The following is an 8,579-nucleotide window of genomic DNA, read 5'->3' as shown; positions in this document are numbered from 1 at the left end:
TTAAAACAATACATTTATTATCTCACCGTTCTATAGGTCAGAAGTCTGACCCCAATCTCACTGGGCTAAGAATCAGGGTGTTGGAGGGTTGCATTCCTTCCTTGAGGCTCTGGGGAAAATCTATTTCCTTGCTTTTTCCAGCTTCTAGAGACTGCCCATGTTCCTTGGTTTGGGGGTCCCCTTTCCATCTTCAAAGCCAACAACGTAGCATCTCTCTGACCCGGCTTCCCTTGTTACATCTTTTTCTCTGATTCCCTTCCTCTGTTTCCCACTTCTACTTTTAAGGACCCCTGTGATGGCATTGGGCTCACCCAGATAATCCAGGAAATCTTCCTGTTTTAAGGTCAGCTAAATAGCAACTTTAATTCCATCTACAACCTTAATTCCCTTTGCCGTGTAACGGAACACGTTCACAAGTTCTAGGGATTAGAACATGGACATCTTTGGGGAGTCATTATTCCATCTACTACATGATCCCTTGGAATCTGCTTCTTGTTTTTCTTATTGGGTGACATGAAACTCTGATTTCTTCTTTTTTTTTTTCTCTAGGCACTCCCCTCTCTAGAGGATTTGATCTCTTTCCTGTGGGCCCCTCCTCCCTTCTGTACCTCACGCACTCCCATTCCCATCAGTCTAGCTGATTCCCAGGCCTGACATTTTCTGGCCTGCCTTCCCCATCATCTACTATCAACCACAGTTTTGAATTCTGGGCACACATTTTATCCTTTGTCTTTGGGCAAGTCACCTTATTAACTTCTTCCTAATGTTGAGAGTTCCGTGGTTAAAATGTAGAGAGTTAATCATAGTGAGTGATTGCAATGAGCCCTCCTATAGTTTCCATTTGTGAGAAAGGACAGGTATTGTCCTTCTGCTTAGTGTTATGCAGTAATAGCTGCTGTTCTTAAAATTTCAATGCTGGCTGATTCATTGCTTTATTTTTCAATTAGCTTTACCACAGTGAGAACAATTTTAGAGATGGATTATGAAGAAGGATTTATAGAGCCAGGGAGGTGTGAGAAGCAGTGCACATTATCATTTTAAATTTTACAAGGTGTGCAAAGTACTTAGAATCAAGGAGACTATTTCTATTTGCACTTAGACGAAAGGATAGTAGAGAAAAAACATTAAGAGAAAATACCAGTCAAATAAACCATTAATTTTATGAAAACACTGAAGAAACTTTTAGCTTACACTTGCAAACATGAAAAATTAGATGAAAATTTCACACCAAATCACAAAAACCTACTGAGTTCATGGCTGAAAAAGTTTTCAGTGGTATGGGAATATTTTGTTATACAATTTAAGTATTTTATTTAATTCTATTAGTAATCTGGATTTACAATAGGTGGGAAAAATGACCTAAAGGCACACTGATGATACCAACTTTCTGAAATGGCAACCTGAACAATTTGGTTATATTCTATTTTAATTACAGGTAATACTCATTTTCCTTTAAGTTTTATTCAATAGGCAAAGCAATGTTCATTCCTATAAATTAAGTTTTTAAACCTTAAATTTGTTGTGGACAAAAATTAAACCTACCTAGAAATGTTTAAATTTTCTTACTACAATAAACCAATTTCAAAGTTCTCGGAAATATACAATAGTATTTCAATGAAAAGTGAGAAATGAGGAAAAATGATACTTTCAAGATATCAGCAACAGCAATGTATATACTGTAACAAGTACTAGATGAAAGAAGTAGACCTGATTTTATTTCTTTGATTACTCTCATGTGGAATTATCTACCTCTAAAACTAAGGCCAGGTTCCATAGCCAATAAACAGCAATTCAGAAAAGAGTTAAGTTAAACCTTGGAAGATGAAAAGAACTATCTCACTATGACCTCTCAGAAACCCACCCACTAACCCTTGTCTCTCCAATAAATGAATTCTGTTTGGTGGTGGGGGGTGTTTGATGTTAGTAAAAATTTGAAATCCTGAGGGCACTAGAGAAGAGTTGAAGCAATCCATTTAATTGATTTTGGTTTTTCCTTAAGGATCAAAACTGAACTACAGATCTACGAAGAGCTCTCTCGGGCATTCAGGTGAGTTTGGTTTTACTTGGCTGGTTCAGTTTACTGGATGGGACTGCAATGTGGTAATACAATACGGTTTAAAAGCATCTGAGTAAGTCAGTCACTTATTAACAATTATTAGCAATTTTTAGTGCTCCTGAAGTTCCAAATCAGCCATTTGTAAAGTAATTTGCTTGTAACATCGGCAACAAATTTGGTTAGTAAATACTTATTTGATAGATCTAATGTGCTTCTGCACAAGGGTAATATATGAGGAAGAGAAAGACTTATTCAGAGCCTTCTCTACTCAATTTGAAACAAGCTCAAACTTTCTGAGCCCTGGGCTGAAAAATGCTTAAAGTAGTCATTGAATGTATCACCTGGACTCATCTCCTAGGTCCTGGAGTTATCAGAAACATGAGAGCAGAGAACAAATAAGACATGATATGAAATCTACAAATTTTTTTTTTTAAAGAAAGGCAGTTCTTTAATTCTTAAAATATTGACAGAATTCTTAAAGAGCTGATATTTAAGAAAGAACATGAACAGGATGGAGAGGGGATTTTTTATGTGTTGTGTGTGTTATGTTGCAGTAATGAGAAGAATCTAAATCACATTTCCTGTAATGTCCCAAGATCGAATGTTATATATTTGACTTTAAAGAAAGCACATGTTGAGAAAAAGAAACCAACATGTATTCTATACTAAGGAATGGGAGGGTTGGGACTTAGAGACACGCTTCAGAGAACAATGTGGGTGGGGAGTTTTTACAATAAATTATCCACTTGCAACGTATTCAGAAAATTTTGATCAAGACAGTCCTTTGATTTTAGTAACACATGGGATTTCACACTTTCTCTGAGCAATTCAGGTTTCCTTCCCAGAATCTTTTAACTGCTTAGCTTAAATTGTCTCCTGTCATAAACTGACACATTTATGGCCTCAAATATAAAATGATTCTTAAAAATAAAGTAGAAAAATTATTTTAGTAATAAAAACTTTTGGTAAGATTTGAAAATTTTTATTGAATGTAGTACTCAATAGAAGAGAAAAGACTTCAGAGATATATAAAAACAGATTCCAGGGCCTCACCCTTCCATCCATACTTGGCTGGGAGTGTGAATTAAAGCCCTTGTATAGTAGAAGATGGATAATCATAGATTAAATTTTAAAATTAATTAGTCAAAATGCCTCCTATTTATGTAATTAAAAATTCAAGTATAACAATTTATAATCATTTTAGTAGGTATTTATTGAACAACATAAGACACAAAAGTAATTATCAGTGAAAAATGAATTATTTAATATCAATACAAAATCAAAATCATAGGTTTTAATGGATCTTATTCTGGGAAACTTATCATTGCTTGTCAATTTAAAGAATTTAAAGCATGGCATTATATATTGGTTCTCTTTGAATTAACATTTAGAAATGTACTTAGTATGAACCAAAGCTTCATTAGATAAAAACCCAGGTTAGTGTGGAACATTTTAGTTTAACTGAGATAATTGGATATTTTAGGTAACTTTGTTTCTTCATACCTCATTCTTCCTAAACTTCCACAGAAAAGAAAATACTTCTGTGAATAGTAGGCAATTATATTCTTAATTTAAATATTTACTTTAGAAAAGATAATTTGAATTTTAGTCATAAATATGTCTTGAAAGAGCTTGATCTTACAATAATTGGGCGTGAATCAACATGGATTTTTGACAAAGAAATCTCATCAAATAAATTGACTTTTTAAAAACCGAAATAATCGTGGTGGTAGATACACCCCCCTACTTCAAACAAAAAAAAACCTGTCTCGACACAGCTGCTTATATAGTTACTGTTTGATTTTAGAATTCCTGGAATATAGTAATAACACCTACCATTTGCTGGGCAACTACTTTATGCCAGACACTTTTCCAGAAACTTTTCATGGTTTCTCCTTAAATTCTCAAAAAGGCCTGGGGCAATTATCTTCATATTACAGATAAAGAAAGTGGAGCCTCAGAGGTTAAATGACTTGTCCCAGATTGTACTGGAAGTGGCAGAGGCTGAGTTGGAGTAGAAGCCTGTCTTTTTCTGAAGCCTCTGTTTTTTTGCCTCAACCTTTAGCTGCCTGGCCCAAGACCAAAGACAGCATTGGCTCTAGGGTGACCAATTATTCTGGTTTTCCCAGGAAAGAAGGATTCCTGCAATGTGAGACTTTTAGTTGTAAGCTTGAGAAAGACTTGGGCAAACCCAGGCGAGTGGGTCACTTTATCTGCAGGCATGCTCCTATGGCTACGGGGTAGTCAGCAAGGCCATACGGCTCTTCTAGAAGCTTCCTATTCCTGTTAAATTATCTGCACCGGTGAGGCCATTTCTCTAATCAGTAAGATAAAACTCAGAGAGCTGCCTCCTAGAATAGCCGGATAACTGCGCTGGCGAGCTCTTGACACATAGGGAGCTTCGAGACTGCTATTTGTGGATCAATCTCAATCTTCAGCATAACTTCAGAACTCTTAGATAAAATATTTACATATTAAAATATTTAAAACATTTTGTCATATTAATCAAAGATGTATTTGCATTCTTTATCTCTAATGCATGCAGAATCAGAGAGTTCTCCAATTAAAATGCTTCCCTTGTTATCATAGTGTGTCACTTACTAGTCTTTTTCTTTTTGGTTCAGTCTAATCCCTTACCTGGTGAGTATTCTCACATCTTTTTCATCTGAAATGTTTTTTTCAGGAGGATTGTAAGTTTCTTGATGGTGGAATATATACCTTTAGGTCAGCATGATAGATAGGACCACAGACTCTGAGGACAGACTGCTCATTTCTAGCTGTTGACTGTGAGCAAAATTACTTAACTTCCTTGTACCTAGTTCCTTCATCTTAAAAATAGAGACAGTAATAGTTCTTACCATACAGGGTTATAGTGGTGATTGAGTTATTTTATGTAAGGATTTATAATAATAGCTGGCACAAAGGAAGTGCTATGGAAGTGCCATCTATATTATCATGTTTACTTTCACTGGTCTTGAGGGATGGTATGCTGTTCTTGGTATAGGGGACACTTAATGTCACAGTTGACTACTTGGCTGTAGTCTTTGGCATCTTGCATGTGTGCTGAAAGTTTTACAGCCATTTTTTCCTAAGAGATATGAATTTGTAATTGTTGTCTGTTTTTGATGTACTAATCAATCCTATGGTGGAACCAAGAGTATAGTGATTCTTATCAGAATTCAGAGAGGTAGCCTTCTTGAATTTAAGGCTAGAATGTTCTTCCTCCTGTATAAGCAGAGGAAAATTTCTCTGGTTATTCATTTTTTTAAAAATTATTTTATTGAGGTCACATTGGTTTGTAACATTGTGTAAATTGCAGGTGTACATCATTATAGTTCAGCTTCTGTATGGACTGCATCATCTAGTTTCCAATAGTCTAGTTCCCATCCATCACCAGACACATGTGCCCCTTTACCCCTTTTGCCCTCCTCCCACCCCCTTCCCTTCTAGTAATCACTAATCTATTCTCCTTATCTATGTGTTCATTTATCTTCCAAATATGAGTGAAATCATACGGTGTTTGTCTTTCTCTGGTCATACTTATTACTCAATTTATTTTCCGTGTAAGTTACAAATGATTCATAAATATTGAAGCTATTTTTGTTAAAGAGAAAATGCTTCCTGATTATTTAAAATATACCACTAAGGCTTACCACTTACGGGCACCACTTTAATCTAGTGGACTAGGGTTTCTAAAACAGTAGGAAATTGCAAAGCAATGAGGCTTGGCAGTGGCCTAAGAAGATTCACCTAGTACTGTACAAAAGTGCTTCCATTAAAATGTAAATTTCGAGTGAGGGAAGCTACACTTTTGTAATGTTGCTGTCCAGAGACTGACACACACTGTAGGATCTATGCCTTTTAACTACAGTGTGATTTTTAAGTATGTTCCACTGCTGTCTGCCATGTCCACTACACTGCGATGTGATTCAGAACACTTATTGACGTAGTGAGTTATTCTACTCTTGGTTAATCAAGAGAAGTTGCAGTTGATTTAAGGAGAAATGACAGGGTAGTTTGTATAAAAAGCAGCTGGTTTTCAGTAGCAACTGAAGTGTGTAGACATGAGAATAGTAAATAGAGGCACAGATTTGAAGGAATATGTATGGATTCTGATAGCATGACTTCTTTCCTGTTTACCTGATAACTCAAAGTTACCTAACATAGCTATATTAACAATTATGTATCAAATTTTAATAAGTACCCAGCATTATGCTAAGTTGATTAATAATGTTGTTTGAATTCAAAGGTCGTGATCAAGTTTACGAAGTAAACTTGTAAAATTGTAAATATTTGTAAAAATTGTAAAATATTGACAGAAATTCTTAAATGTATTTATTTTGGCTGAATGTTTATTTAATATGTTCTGTTACCAGTAGAACAACACTTCTAGGAATCACCAAAGCAATTCTATGTGAAGGTGTCATAATGGGGAAGATCAACATATTTTTACTGAAATTAGAACATCACCTTTTCTAAGAGGCCTCTGATTCTCTAAGCTAATTTCCAGATATTTCCTAGGTCATTATTTTAAAAGTGATGCACTGGTCTTTGAAAATGCAGGAAGTCTTTCTGGAGCGTTGACCTCAGAATATTTGAGGCCAGAATTTCAGGCATCTAAGTGTTGGCGGTGCTCCTAAGAGAGGAATACGTAAGTAAGGCTGATATGTCTGGGAAGAGCACCACACACCGGAAGCTGATTCAGTGACAAGGTTTACCTTCTTTCCTTGCTTGACTTATATTCCTTTCTCCTGGCTACTGTTTTTTATGCCTGGTATTCCTTGATTCCTTGAGTGGTAGGGAGCAACTGCCCAAAGAGCTGATTATAAGGGTCACTAAACAGCCAGGAGAGTAAATTGGAAATTTGGTGCCAGTTAACACAGCTTTCTACAGAGCACACCCAAAATAACTATTAATATGTAATAGTTGGTAATGTATGAATTTGTATCTCTTTCTGGGAACTGGGGGAGTGCTTCTCCTGTGCTATAAAGCCTATCTGGAACGTAGATGTGATGCTTGGGGATCAGGCAGCCATTTTGTGACCATAATGATATTAGAAATTTTGAGAGAAAAAAATTACATATGTAATTTCTCTGTATAGAATTTTGGTGCTGTGCGAGTGCAAATTATACAATGTAACTACAGGCAGGGTTGCCAGCGTATGATCAGCCAGTTGATAGTTACCTGAAGCTGGCAGTTGTCAGCAGCTCAAATTCTGAAGTGAAATATGATGGCTTACACATTATTCATGTGTGAGTGTTTCCAGACTTTCATTTCCCTCTGCCTGCCAAGAGGATTCTGGTTTCTTTGGGTCCATCGTGTCCCTCTCTGCACCCTTTGAGGGGGGCTGCCTTGACAGAAGAATTCTTTTTGGCTCTTATGTTGCAGAACCAGAAGGCAAGGATGATGACAGAAAAAGGACAATAATTTTGCAGGTGGGGCAGGAGGAAAAGTTTCCTTTTTCCTGTTTTAGGAACTGTGTGTAAAAGAGATACGAGAGCAGCTGTGGCGTGTGAGGAAAGTGGATATGAGGTTCAAGAACCCTGTGTGTGCCAAGTACTGAGGGTTTAGCGATCTGACACTCTACTTTGCCCCTGTATCCCTTGCCTTTCTGTAGCAAAGAGACTGGAAAACAATGTGCTCAATCTCTTGAGTGCCCTCGCAGGGAGGAGAGGCCGTGGACGTGATTCTGACCAGTGTGATGTGGGCTGAAGTGTATGGGGGAAGCGAAAATTATATTTCCGAATAAAGCTTTGCTGGGAGAAAGCGCTTGATCCTTTTCTCTTTTATCCCTCTAGAACACGGAGGAACTTGGAAACATAGTGATGAAAGTCATTTGCCAAGGAAGGCAAGATAGGGAGAAAGAAGGAGCAACATGGTAGATCTCCTGCACTGAAACTAGATTGCCTACCTCTGGACATTGTGGAGTGAAAAAAAAAAAGAAAAACTTTATGTATCAGATAGAGTCCTGGCAGTGGTGGACCAAATGTCTTTAAAAAATAATTTAATGAAGAGACTATGTACAGAGATGCGAGTAAGGATAAGGGAACTGACTTAGGGGTCTCCAGAGAAGTAGAACTGATAAGCTCCCCCCCTCCCTCCCTCCCTCCTTGCCTTCTTCCCTTCTTCCTTCCTTCCTTCCTTCTTTCCTCCTTCCCTTCCTTTCTTCTTTTTCTCTCTCTCTCATTTTCTTTCTTGGAATTGGCTTATGTGATTACGGAGCCTGGCAAGTCTAAAATCTGCAAAGCCAATGTCCCAATTTGAGTCTGAAGGCTGGCAGGCTGCTGTAGAGCCGAGAAGAGCTATGTCCAGGTTCACAGGCCATCAGGCCAGAGAATTCTCTTTTATTTGGGGGACAGTCAGTCTTTTTGTTTTATTCAGCCCTTCAACTGATTGGATGAGGCCCACCCACATGAGGTAGTCTAGCCACATTAGGTAGACTGAGTAAATCTACTCAGTCTACCAATTTAAATGTTAATCTCATCCAAAAACACCTCAATAGACACACTCAGAATAATGTTTG

This window comes from Diceros bicornis, chromosome 27 (assembly GCF_020826845.1).
Source record: "Diceros bicornis minor isolate mBicDic1 chromosome 27, mDicBic1.mat.cur, whole genome shotgun sequence".
NCBI classification, from domain to species: Eukaryota; Metazoa; Chordata; class Mammalia; order Perissodactyla; family Rhinocerotidae; genus Diceros; species Diceros bicornis.
Note: the sequence above shows the minus strand (reverse complement) of the source record.